Raw genomic sequence first — 14,322 nt, forward strand, 5'->3', positions numbered from 1 at the left:
GGGGTTTGTCAAATAAAAGAGAATGACTGGTACAGCTCTAAGGTGCAAAGGGGAAGGAAAGCCTTGATGAGAGCTCCTTGGTGTGCTCATGAGCACTTAAAGAGATGCGCTATCACGGAGGTGTCACACATGGTTCTTGAGGTGGTGCCTATGTGATTCCCCTCCAATTATTCCTGAATTACAAGCAGGGGAAACACGAAGAAAGCTGTCAGGGCAGACTTGGGATTTTGGGGCTGACAGGAGCCCAGGTGTAGTAGAGTAGAATTTGGGGCTGGTTCTAAACATACTGATCTATTATTGTCTATCCTTTCGTTATAAAATCTGGGAATCAGAAATGTGAATTTTTCAATTTTAATATTCTTTATTACTGGCTAGGTTATGTAAAACTGAGAAAAAGTTCATCATTCTGTTTAGAATAGCTTGCTAACATTTTCAGGGGTATGTCACTGAATCTGTTCATCTAACTTGGAAGACTGGATATCTTAGTGATACTCTGCCTACTGGTCAGTAACAGGCATAAACTCCATCGATGTACATTCGGTATCCTTTACCATAACACTTTTTCTAGTTTACCACACCGTATTTTATGTGTATTTTCTGGTGCACATCTTTTCATGCTTTCCTGTTATTCTTACTTCTGTTTTTGTATTATCCACGATATCATTATTATTTCAGACCCCAAATATTCGTGGCTGGTAAATAGGAGAGAACAGTCTAGTGCACACAGTGACTGTGCTACTTGACTTCTGGTTGTCACCATCATTCTTCATGACTGCACAGGAAAATAGGCAGAATTTCTGTCTGAATTTTCTTACATATGACCTAAAGCAATCTGAACACTAAATTTATCAATCCACGTAGTGACCCTGGAACTGATGTGCATGTTCTCTGCCTCTATATGAACTCTTCTTATCCTGCTTCACGTCCTCACAGGCAGCAGCGGACATGCATGTGAACTGGCATTTTCTACACAGGGGCACACAGGAGTGCTCTCCCCAGTGAAGGCACAGCACATCCACCAAGGACAAGAGCTGTGTCTCCTCAAGACACAGCAGAAGAGGCCCCAGCACATCTTCTATGCACCTGGGGAGTCTGCAGGTGGGGAGGAAACAGCCACCATGGTCATTGGTGTTGGCCAAGGAGGGGACTCTGCCCAGACTTTATTCCAGATGATTTTCCAGGAGTATTTCTGATCAAAGATTCTCCTCTGTTCTGGTACATGTCTTATCACACTGGAGAAATTATTAAAAGTAGTCATTTATGGAGTGAATTCCTGGACTGGTGTCCTTACGTACTATAATATTCTTATGAATTTATGAATTCAATTCATTTTTTGTGGCACAGGAGATTGAGTACAAGGTCTTGTGCATGTTCAACATGGACTCTTCAGTTAACTACTTCCTCAGCCATTTAAAAATTTATTATGAGTCAGAGTCTTACATGGTGTCTTCCTATTAGAAAGACACAGGGACATTGGATCAGGGTCTGCCCTAATGACTTCATCTTAATTTCTAAACTCAATCTATTTTTGAGTTAGATCACATTCAGAAGTAGCAGCCTTCAGACCTCATCATTACACTTGAAACACAGTTCAATCTAGATAACAGTCTGACCCAAATTTGAGAAGAAGGCTTGAGTTTGACAAGTCATGTATTCACGTGGAGGATGCAGCAGTATTCTCAAATATGTCTGTGCTTTTATTGGGTACAACGTGCAATGTCCAGGTTAAGGCACATAAAAGCTTTTCATTTAAGAATACCTTTATACAATGTATTAAACCCAATAGGTTCAATATATGATCCTTCTATATATTGATGGTAAACACTAAAAATTAATTATCTTACAACTTTTTAAACACTTTGATGATTTTGCACTTATATCCCAACTTTATTTTGATTAGCTACTTTTAAATGCTGATGAGAGCAACATCTTCCAAAAAGGAGAATAAATATTTTCTCACCACTTACATAAATGAATTTTTAAAGTTTATCCTTACAGAAATGATTATGTTCTGCCATCTTTAACAGGCTGCCTTTTGCTGTCCTGTCGGAGTTTATAAGACAATATTGACACCTACACAATGAGTGAAGTCTAAGTGCACAGTGAGTCTCACTGTTTGTGCTGGTGATTTAGATACTGACAAATACAAGATGGTGTGCATTGAACTAATACGGCATTATTTAGAATAATCTACCTGTCCTGAAGGTCCTACTGAGTATTGGGGCTGTAAATGTTGCCTGCATTTCTCTGCTCCTCAAAAATTTGAGTGATGGGAAATACAGAAGTCATTTGCAGCTTTGCTCCTCTGCTTCAGGGTGAGGGAAAAAGAGAAATTTGCCACAGCCTCACGTTGTCACAAAAGCCTGAGTCGTTGAGGAACTCAGGGTTGCAGGAGTAGAAATGGGTTCTGACAATATATTGAATCATGGAATGAAGATACTTGAAAGAATAACGCAGCAGGGAAGTGGGCTAAATTACACAACTGAAAAGGGCATTGTATTTCTGCACTGATGCTCACTCACTAATTTGGGTTTCCTGACTGTAGTGCAATTATTTGTACCCCGAGCACTGGAGAGCTTGTGTGGCTGTGAGTTTCACCACATGCACCTGGTGCACAGAAACACGGCTTTACAGAAAGAGTTCTGTGGCTCCAACTCTCGACCGTGGGCCTGTCAAGTGATGGCTCCCAAGCTTGCACTTTGGAAGGCACAATGTCCAATTCTTTTAGCCTGACCTTTTGGATTTTCAGACTGTTTCAAGAGAACCCTAATATTAAATGCTCTAGTGCAATCCACTTAGTGACACCTCTAATGGCATCTGTAACTGTGGCTTATTGACAAAGACTTAGGAGCAAATCTGCCCAGGAGGGGGTGGCCCCTGGGTGGTTGCTATCAGTGGAACTGGATTAAATCATGGTGGCTCCAGGTGGAGAAAATGTTATGCAAGCATAATTTCTGTCTTGTGTTTTCCTCCTGGACCCCAGACCTCAGGTGTAGAGCCCAGGGGCAGTAGTAACTTCTCCAGGGATATGGAGTAGGCACTGCTGACAGGAGCTGGGGCATCAGAATGTCCACCTGAGTCAGAAACAACATAATTCTGAATTGCACACACATATTTATTTACTTGGCTATCACTGCAAGTTTCCTCCTCACTCAGCCTGAATCTTTGCATATGCATCTAAGATGTTCATTTCAATTGTTATTTTCCTTCTCTTGCAGCTTACTGCCTTAGTGTGTACTTTCACTAAAGAAGCCTGCCTTCACCAAAGGAGCACCAGTGTGCGCAAGGATGGAGACGTGGTGATTGGGTGTTTTTTGTCTCTTTATTTCTATATCTACTATACTGCAATCTTTGACATAAAGCCTACTAGTGAATTCTATTTCATTCCGTAAGTGTCTTCTTCATTCATTGCTTTTCTTTCCGGACATCAGGATAGATAATGGCTACGGATCCATATTGCATCAATACTCTCTATAGTGCCACCTGTCCTGCCCACCTCCCCGACCTGTGCACAAAAGGCCTGCTGATGAGTTTCCTCTCTTTTTATACTTTGGAATGTGGGAAGAGAATATTCTTTTTGTTTATTTGTACTTCTGGCTTCTCTCCTCACTCTTGGAACCTGAGAAGGACTCCATTCTCCCCATATTCCATGGTCCATGACCTCCCTGCGTGGCATTAGGTGATGTTCTTCATCTCAATTGAACCCTGTGTATTAACTGAACACTAAGAGCCTCTTGCCAAATATTCCCTAATAAGATGAAGGGTTTGCTGTTTCTCTATTTCTCTAACTATATGCTTCCTTATTTTATTAGTGATCATTTTCTGATATTTCCACCCCTTCTGTTTGGACAATCTTCTTCCTGAATGATTATTCAGTTACTATTTCAAATACACTTTAGGGTGCTCCAGGACTCCTGCCACTGTAAGCTGAGTCCAGAGTAAGTGTGAATCCTGTGTGAGACTTTTCCCCGCCAATGTGTTTCTTCCTCAGTCAGATGCATGTATCTTCTCTCTATTTGGTACTATCTCATCAGGTCTCACGCCTGACAGAGAATTAAATAGTGAATTTCCCAAAGTGTCTGAGAATTCTAGCAAATGACTTGTAGTTTTGTGAGAAAAGTAGGGATCAGTGGAACAGTGAGTGATTGAGTCTTACAGAAGATGCTGACCCACAGTGTTCCAATGGCGGCTACCCATATGAAGGGTTAAAATTTGATACAGAAACATCTTCCTTGCTCATACACAGTGCCACAGCCGTGTTCTAAAGATTACACATTAGGATGTTTGATGGACATCCTGACATAAGTGGAAAGTCACTGTTAGCCTGGCCAGATCCCAATTAGTTTCCTTCTCATCTGTCTAGAAGATGCAGGTGTTTGATCTGTCAGGTACTTAGTCAGTTTTGGGGGTTACACTCTTCTTCTGGTCATGCACAAAGTTTGGACACTGCCAGTTTTGTGTCATCTGGTATTTAAGGGGCCTCACTGGCAGGAGGAGTGTGGGATCTCATGTGTAGAGAGGACACTCTGCCCAGACCTTTCCCAACCAGAACCCTGAAAACCCTATGAAGGGACATTCTGAACTGGAATTGGGACTCCAGGTGTGGAAGCTCTTCTGATTTGATGATATAACCATCTCTGTGCTTTCTCTGTCTTCTGTGTAATCATGTATGTGTCGACTAATAGTTTATTAGACTTTGTTTTATTATTTTTTAAGCTGGTGATCGAGGCATTTGTCATTACACCTTGGATGTGTGTTTTTCTTCCATCATTTTTTGAAGTGTGTGTGTCAGATGTGCTTAATATACAAAGCTTGATTTTGAGACCTGTTACTGAGTGTTTCTTGATGATGACAGATCAGAACTATTTTTGAGTGTCTGACTCAGAGAACTGTGCTCGAAATCTCCTAGACACTGTGAGAAGAGTAATTACTCATGTCACTTATTGAAAATTATAAGAAGGATTTTATTGGATCGGGACATAACCCTCAGTGTAGAATACACTGAAATGTGGTTTGTTTGGGGAGGTGGATTCTGAATGGTGGATGGGCTCGTGAGTGCTTAGAGCTAATGAGGAACATGGAGGAGGGACAGTGAGGGAGTCTGGTTAATGCCCTGAGCAGATTCTAACTGAAGAGAGCCCGTGTGATCTGACATCAGCTGGGTATGGTCGGTAATGAGAACATGGTCAGATATCTAGCATAGTCAGATTCCAAAGACAGTTCAGCAAAGCAGGGTCTATTTCTGTTCCTCAGAGGAATGGACCAGCTGCCTACGCTTCTATTGTCCTCTGCTCTCCCCACATATGCGCAGAGAATCAGGGTGCTTTTGCGGTCGGTCCTGCTCTAGAGCCCTGCACCCTGAACTCTTTCTGGGGCTGCAAAGAACACACTTGCAATTCCGAGTTTCTGTGCCCAAGCTGATGTAGCCACAAGGAGAAGTCTTTAGGGCTTCAGGAGAGAATTTTCATTCCTGCTAAAATAAGCAGGAAAAAGGAATGAACTTTTGGAAAATAAGTGCTAGTTTTTATGCCTGCGTAATTTATATGCTTCACCTATCACAGTTAATTCTCACCCATTTAGGGGTGTTCCAAATTTGCTAATTAATTTCTCCTGTCATTTAAGGAGGGCAATAGGTGTGTGATACTTACAGGAACGTTCCTGATTAAAGCTAAAGAATGTGGAAGAGTAAAATGGTTCTGCTCAAAGTTACATATTCTTTATATGATCTTATGCATATCATCAAACTACATACTGCAACAAAATAAAGGACATTTTCAAACAACCCCTCAGGGAAGTAATATTTCCTTAACCTTTATATTGGGCAATGGGTCTAAGGTGAAGTTAAACAAGTGGCATCATGTTGCTTTATGGGCAAAACCTGTATTAGCATTTGGATGGATCACATTGTGTGCATTATCTTCAGATTATTATATTTTGCTTCATCCTTCATCAATTTTTATCTTAGGAAAGTTGTTCTAATTTGTAATAAAGTGTTCGTATATTGCGGACCAGAAAATATTGTTGACCAAGCATTTTTAAAATGATTTCATAGGCGCTTAGCTTGTTGTAAATATTTTCACATAAATCACACTTAACCAGAAATAGATATGAGCATCTAGGTTGAAAAAAATACCGATTATTTGCCTTTACATTTTTCCTATTGACAATGCATCTCAATGTATAATGCTGAAAACACGTGTATTGTTTATTACTTTAATATTTTAAAACATTATATAGTATTTCTGGAATTTATTTTGTGATCAATGTGTGCACTCAATTTCAGTTTTCACAATAGCTTACTTTTTACTACGAGTAACATAATTTAATATTTAAGGAAATTCTTTAAAAATCTTGTGATACAAACAATAGATGATAATCAGACAGATTAGATAGACAGATACATAGAGACAGATAGATAGATATATATGGATAATTACTTTCTCCTAATCTGTTCCACTGATGTATCTATTAGTTGCTTTTTCTCTGAATAACATGCCCTTTTCACGTTCTGAAACAGTTTCACTACTTTCATAGATTTCATAAGTTTCAGAGCACTTGTGTAATATTTGTCTCTGATTCAAAGATTCTCCCTTCTAATGTTTCTGCACAGGGGCAACATTGATAGAATTTTTATAGTAACATTTATAAAATATTCTTTTCAGTACATTTATCTCTTTACTAGCATGTTAAGGTTCTAAAATATCATACTGTACTTTTTGTGAATTCTATTGCTTTTCTATATATGTTTTTCTCAATGGACTTTCACTCATCAATTTTATATTGGAAATCTTTTTTTATTCTCACTTACTTAGCTTTTGTTTGGGGCCTCCATCAGAATTTTATTTTATTTTTTGGTGAATAATTTTACTCCTAAAGGAATACTCATACCTGCTTGTCTCTTCAATTTTTTTTCTCTCCTTACACGCTGAATATTTATTCTATGACTTAGAAACTCCAGTGCAACAGTAAGTGATTCTGCTGCTAACAAAGAAATCTTGTTTTAGCAGCTTTTTCAATGCTAATCCTCCTGATATATGGTTTCCTTAGGAAATTTCATCCTACAACATTCACAGCAGATTGCACTTGGTGAATAGTATGTTCAGTTTTCTTAACAGAACTCTCTCAGGAGGTGAAGAGTGAAGCACTTGTCTGTCCCATCATTCCCTGGGAGGAGGGTGAACTTGTGTTCCTGACCTTCACCCATGTTCGTGTGACTCACTGCTTTATTCTTTAAGAAAATCTAACTTTTGCCTTGAAAGAATTTTAGTTTTCTCTTTAATTTTATGTTTATTTCTCAAATACAATTAATTCTGTTCATAGATGCAGAGTTATGTGCTGTTACATATTGATATTATCTAATAGCTAAATCAAGTGGATTAATGTATCCATCACCCCAGAACTTCTTCACGTGCTTGAGTGTGGATAGCAGTTCTGTTGGTGATATGTTGAACTAACAACATTAAGGAAGTACCTTTTTTCTGGTTTCTTTTTGCTGGTATGGAATACTATATGTACTTCAAAATATATACTCTTTTTCTCCTTGCAAACTGTGAGGATATTTAAAAGTATCACATTTTCTAAAGACCTACACAGTGTCATTCTACACACAAATTTTATTCTGAATATATATAGCAATGTCATGTTAACTGTGTCACAAGTATAACAGAATGATGAAGCAGCTCTTCAGTAACTGGTAAGGCCACTGAGCTGCTCATAAGAAATTCAGCCCCATCATTCATCTAATTCCAGTGACGTTCTGAAAGTTAATCTTTTACCCTCATCATCTCCACACTTGGGTTCTAATGATATGAGTGCATGGAAAGAACACAGCATTCAGTCCATAAAAGTACTGGACTGGATTGGAAGATGATCATTGCTTGAGTCTTTTCTTGAAGGACCTCTGTGCTTTCTCTGCAGGCTGACGCCCAGCAACTACCAGAACTACCTGGCTTTCGCTTTTGCCATAGAAGAGATCAACAGAAATCCTCATCTTTTACCCAACATTTCTCTGGGCTATGAGTTCCATAATTTCATTAGCAGTCATTGGATGATGCTAGAAAGTTCCTTCATTTTGCTCACAGGACAAAATGAAATCCCTAATTACATGTGTGAGAGAGGAAGCAAGTGTGCAGCAGTACTGACAGAAATGTCGTGGGATACCTCGGGTCTCATTGGACCACTGCTGGACCTCTACAGATTTCCCCAGGTGAGTGCTGGTTGGACAGGAAATGGTGGAAGTGCATCCATGGGGCTTCACCTATCAGGAGCATGAAGGGTTAAAAATGAGTCTGAGATATGCATCTTTCGTAGGGTATAACGCACCAGCATCCAAACACAGACACTTAATGGGTTACATAGAATTTATTATTTATTTTTTTTGACCAAGGAGGAGGAAAGAAAGAAAGGTTTCTGGGTTGTCTGAAAGTATTCATTCACTTTAACAATAGTCTCCTGATGGCGATGTTTAGAAGGATGGAAAGAACACGTGTCTTCTATAACTTGTAGGTGTTACTCAGGACTACAATAGGGCTTTCCATCAACACTTCAGGGTATCACCAAGTTTTCTTTTCCTTTAAGATCACCTTTGGCTCATTTGATCCTACACTGACTGACAGTGGCCAGTATTCTCCTTTGCATCAGGTGGCCCCAAAGGACACGTATTTGGCCCTTGGCATGGTGTCCTTGATGCTTCATTTCCACTGGACCTGGGTGGGCCTGCTCATCACAGAAGGACAGAAAGGGTCTTCAGTTTCTGTCTGATATAAGAGCTGAGATGGACAGGTACAGAGTCTGTGTAGCCTTTATGAAAATGATCTCAACTGCGGCTGTGTCCTATGTCTCATTTACACAGAAGCATGATATTCTTACTGCCAATACTGCATCAGCCAATGTGGTGGTTATTTACTATGATACTGATAGTACACATGATGTAAACTACAATATAGTGCAAGACTCAGTGACGTGTAAAGTCTGGGTGACAAACTCACGATGGCATGCTGACCTGTCTGGGAGAGATTTCATACTTGACCCCTTCCATGGGACTCTTGTTTTTTCACATCACCACGAAGAGATTTCAGGCTTCAAAGACTTTGTCCAGGATGCTACCCCTTACAAATATCCAGAAGACACTTATCTTTTTGTGTATTGGTCCAAGAATTTTGGTTGCTCCTTCTCTGAGTCTGACTGTGCCTTGAAGAACTGCACACCTAATGCCTCTGTGGCTTGGTTGCCTGTAAATCATTTTGACACAGCCATGAGTGATGGGAGCTACAATATATACAATGCTGTGTACGCTGTGGCCCATGCCCTCCATGCGATGCTTTTGGAAGAAGTGCAAAGGCCACCAGTGAGAAATGAACAAGTGACGCTGTTTCACCCCTGGCAGGTAACGTGTACTCTTGGAAGATGTGCACTGTCATAACGGTGCCCCCTCAAGTTATTCTATGTGTTTCACCCAAGAATACTCAAACCATTTCTGCAAAATACAAGACCTTGTATATCACACTTATTGTTAAGGAGTCAATTCTTGAGCTGAGTTGAAATGACTCTCAGTCAAGCATCCTCAGGCAATGAGGAGAAAGCAGGAGGCCAGCTCACTCCTTCTGTGCATAGGATATCAATGCCTTACCTGTGTAACATGTTTTGTGACTTTCCTAAAGGACAATTGGAAAACCTGTAGTCAGTTACAAAAGTAAATGGTGTTACACTCAAAAGTGCATGTAATTGAATTTCGTGTTCTTCTATAAACTCTTCTGGTATTGTTGAACTCATTTTGTTGGTAGATGCTATGGGAGTAGTGCAGTAGACAGTGGAAGTTGTGGGCTTTAGAAACTTTGATTTCACAGTTGATGTTTTCACCCAACAACTGCATCCTTTATTTAAACGTCCTTTCAGAGAATACTTTTTTCTGAAACTGATTGACATTTTTTGAACATAGGGACATTTTAATCCTTAGGCTTTCATGTGCTCCACTTTAATAGATAGCAGTGCTAATGTTGTTTTAGGTAAATTTGGATTAAAGATGCCTAGGGACTTTCCCCCATCAATATTTTGTGTCCTTACTCTGGAGCCCTGTTCTGATAGAATGATGTGTCTCCTTTAGCTGCATCGCTTTCTGAAGAACATCCAATTTCACAATCCTGCTGGAGACCAAGTGAACTTGGATAACAGAAGGAAACTGGACTCAGAGTATGACATTCTCAATTACTGGAATTTTCCAGGAGGCCTTAGACTGAAGGCTAAAGTAGGAACATTTTCTTCACATGCTCCACATGGCCGAAAACTGACTTTATCTGAGGATATGATAGAGTGGGCCACAGGAAGTACAGAGGTATGTTGTACCTATCATGGCACGCTTGCTTAAGCAGAAGAGAACTAAACACCGTCATAGGTTTTCTGCCCCCAGTTTTGGTCATATAATGGTCATATGTGGATACTGAATAACAATAGTAAGTTTTGAATATAAATGATTGTTTAGAAGCTTTTCAATGAGTGGGAAAGTAATGCACTTACTTAATAATATTTTGACAAGTTCCTATGTCATATTATGAAATTTATTTCGCATTCAATTATGTAACCTTGCTCATGTTGCAAATCAAGTTTATATCTTTCAATCTGAAGAGGCAAGTAAGAGTCTAAGAAGTTACTACCATATGTGTTTTTCCTCAGACTCCCCGCTCGGTATGCAGTGCGAGCTGCAATCCTGGACTTAGAAAAAGCCCTCAGGAGGGAAAGGCTGCCTGCTGTTTTGACTGTACCCCTTGTGCAGGAAATGAGATCGCCAATGGCACAGGTAGGAGCACGTCCTGTGGACGCACTCTCACTTTATTTTATATTCACTCCATGCATCCAGAAAATGGAAAAATCTTCTGGAAAGCACCAATGATAAAAATCTTCCTTCACTTATCAAAGTATTTGTTATACTAAGTGCTACTGCCTGGTTAGAAAACACATTTTCCCCTTTGAAATGCACTCTAATTCATTTTCCTCGTATTTCACTCTTATTCATCATTTTGTTTGCCTTTCCCACTGCTAGGAATTCAATGACAATGTGCTCTATCCACGATCTATGTCCTCCGATATTCTTTTATGTTATTATGAGACAGGATATCACTGATTTGCCTCAGCCTGCCTCAAAAATTCAATAGACAGATCTCTGCCCGCTAATTATCTGGAATAATACATAGGCACCACCACACCTGACCACATTTATTTATATTTCTATTCCCAGGAAAAGCAGTGTTTTCTCAAGAAATGCCTGTTTCCCTACCCCACAGCCTCTAAGTTCCATCTCCATCATGTGTTTTAACAGGGTAGGGTTCAAGCCACCTCTGTAGAACTACAGAAAGTTCACAATCAAGACAAGGTCAGGCACACTTCATCACCCAGAGCCTGACAGTATTCTTCACACAGAGTGAGTTTGAGTGCAGATGGGGGATTTCTTTGATGTGCAACATGCTCATAGCCCAGCACATTCAGTTCCTATGATTTAATCTCCATTGTGCTAGAATGCATAGGTGAGTGGGGAGACAGAGTATGGATTAATTCGAGTCTGTACCACAGAACTGCAAGGATGATAGGCACCCAGATTAGGGGATTTAACAAGTGAGAATATCTACATTTCAGGAGGGTGTCATAGGCATTTTTACAGAGGTGACAGCATTGGTATTTCATCACAATAAAAGAGGTGGCATTAATCCTTTTAGGATTATTATAAGTGGCCATCATGGCATAGTCACCTTTCATGGAATATTCAAATATCATGAAGGAAAATACCATGTTATTAAAACACAGATAAAATGAGGATGAGGAATGAAACCTATGCCTTTAAATTGATAGAAATCTAATGTAGAAGATTATTGCATACCATAAATACCAGTTTGTAAGTAGTTAGCTTACTTATAAATGATGACATGGTGGAATCATCTTCCTACTGAATATTATGCAATGTGAATTCATGGCTGATGTAAATTTTGTTTTCAAAACATATTTAGTATGCTTTTCAATGCTCTCTGCAATACATCAAGATAATTCTGTACTGTATCATGTAGTTATTTTCAATATATATTTCCATAAATTGTAGGAATATGGTACTTTATACAAATATTGTATGTTAACTTGTAGAGAACAATGCACCCAATATCAGTTAATACATGCTTCCAGTATGTATAACACTCAGTCATACATACTATGTAGAATAGATCAAAGCACAAATTAAAGATCATGTGCGACTAAAAATCCTGTGTGTCAAAGCTGAAACTACACTGAGACAAATCTTCATTCTATATTCCATTTGCTTCTGTGCTGGTCCTTATTTAAATAAAAATGCTGCAGTTCTTCCTTTGAAATGTTCATCACACACTACAAAAAGTACAGCAAATTGAACACAAGAAAATAAAAGATGGGATACAGTCTGAAAGGAATTTTTAGAAGATGAAGACAGAGAAAATAAAAGTTACTGTGATTCTGGTAGTAAAATTTGACAACTCAGTACAACTGATCAAGAAGAGAAAAACTGAAAGGTTGTCTATCTGGAGAACTTTGTCCATTATTACTTTTATATAGAAACTTTTCATATGAAAATAGAAGTCATTTCACAACAATCTATGCCTTCAAATTTGTACATTCACAGGAACCTTTAGCAAAAATGCCTTGAAATTTATATAGTGACAGGAAAATTTAGCAAAATAGTCCTCAGAAAAAATAAAATTTACCATAGTAATCGTATCTCTACGTTACTATGTTTATTACCTAACGGGAGCCCACAGTGTAGTATTTCACTCCAAATTTTTATTGATTAATAACATTAGCAGTGAAATGTATATGCACTCCAAAACATATTAATTCTGACGTGATTCTTTCAGGAAAAAGGGAAAGAGGAAAATCAATTCATCTTAAGACAGGAACTAGATCGTCTTACTCATAGCTGAAAATGCACTTAGAAGAAATAAAGTTCATAGTGCACTATCCTTTTCACACTAAATTCACATATTCTATGTCAAATGGAGGTACGTGCTTCAGGGGCAGCATACCATGAGCAAACTCAGTTTATTAAATATGATTCAAGGCACCAGGTCATGGGAAAAATAAAGCAATGCTAATGCATGCAGACAATATCATAAAATTGTACATCACTGTGATTCAGAAAGAAGCAACACAAGTATTTCTTACCAGATAGGTGAAGAAAAGTCTCTAACTGCCCCTCAGAAATGGTATTTATCATATGCTATAGCTCACATTACAATTTGTGCTCCATTTCTGAAAGCAGGAATGGGATAAGAACTTTCTGTGTCATACTTCTGCCAGACGTTACACTCTATATCATGGTCAGTGCAATGAAGAAAACACACAAACACAAAAATGTATTAGAAAGGGAGAAACATGAATGACACGAATTTAAAGCGATCCTAGTTTTTAAGTATAAAATCCATGTAAATGACTAAAATGATACTGCATTGCTTGGTTATGGAAGACAAGACTATCGAAAGAAAAACCATTTCCACACCTCAGTCGCAAGGCACTCATAGATAAAAACTTGAGAATTGATTTCTGTAATGTTTACAGTCATTAAATATGTACTAATATATCCTGTAGTGATGTGAAAGTTGAGAGAATTAAACTATTGAAATACCCTTTTCACAATAAAAATCATGATGCAGAAAGCGCATTCATAGATGGAGAGGCTCAGTACAGGAACTACTGAACATTCAATATGCTTCTTCACATGTATTTCCCCGGGTCTTAGCAAGTCATGTTGGCTTCCTAATATGAGGTATTTATAGGATATCTGGGGAATCATTGGTAAAGATTTCATTTAGATCAAATTAGTGAAGTAAGTGATAAAAGTTGATCCTCTCCTACTCTTTAAAAATAGAATGTTTTCATGGATATGTCAGATTTAAAAGGAGCATAAATAACAAATAGGAAGTATTCTCTTTACACTGTTCCTTTATTTTGCTATAGAAAGAAATGTAAAAGTGAGGTGGGATGATGCATGCTTGGAATCCAGGGCTCTGGGAGGCTGAGGCAGAAGGATTTTAACACGGAACACAGCATAATGACTTAAGGGGATCCTTTCTGAAAATAGCAAACTTGAAAAGATTGGAATGTATGTCAGTGCAAAGTTCCGGAAGTCAATCCCACATACAGAAAAACAAAGAGAAAGAAAGTAAAAAAGAAAAAATTAAAAAGCCACAGTTCAGTTAAGGAAGTCCAATGAGTTTCTGAGGAGGAGTCTGTAAAAAAAACTAGTAATAAACTTAGGCAATTGACAATTTTAATTTCTGCTAGACATGGAGCAGTGTGTGAAGTGTCCAGATCACC

At 38.6% G+C, this 14,322-nt stretch overlaps 1 protein-coding gene across 1 annotated transcript in view; it reads left to right on the plus strand.

The window, feature by feature from the left end:
- LOC102015341 (vomeronasal type-2 receptor 116-like) overlaps window positions 1-14,322 on the plus strand; it is a 131,480-nt gene that overhangs the window by 58,698 nt on the left and 58,460 nt on the right. The window lies entirely within an intron of this gene.

The sequence above is a fragment of the Chinchilla lanigera genome, unplaced genomic scaffold (genome assembly GCF_000276665.1).
Source record: "Chinchilla lanigera isolate Chin_1 unplaced genomic scaffold, ChiLan1.0 scaffold00123, whole genome shotgun sequence".
NCBI classification, from domain to species: domain Eukaryota; kingdom Metazoa; phylum Chordata; class Mammalia; order Rodentia; family Chinchillidae; genus Chinchilla; species Chinchilla lanigera.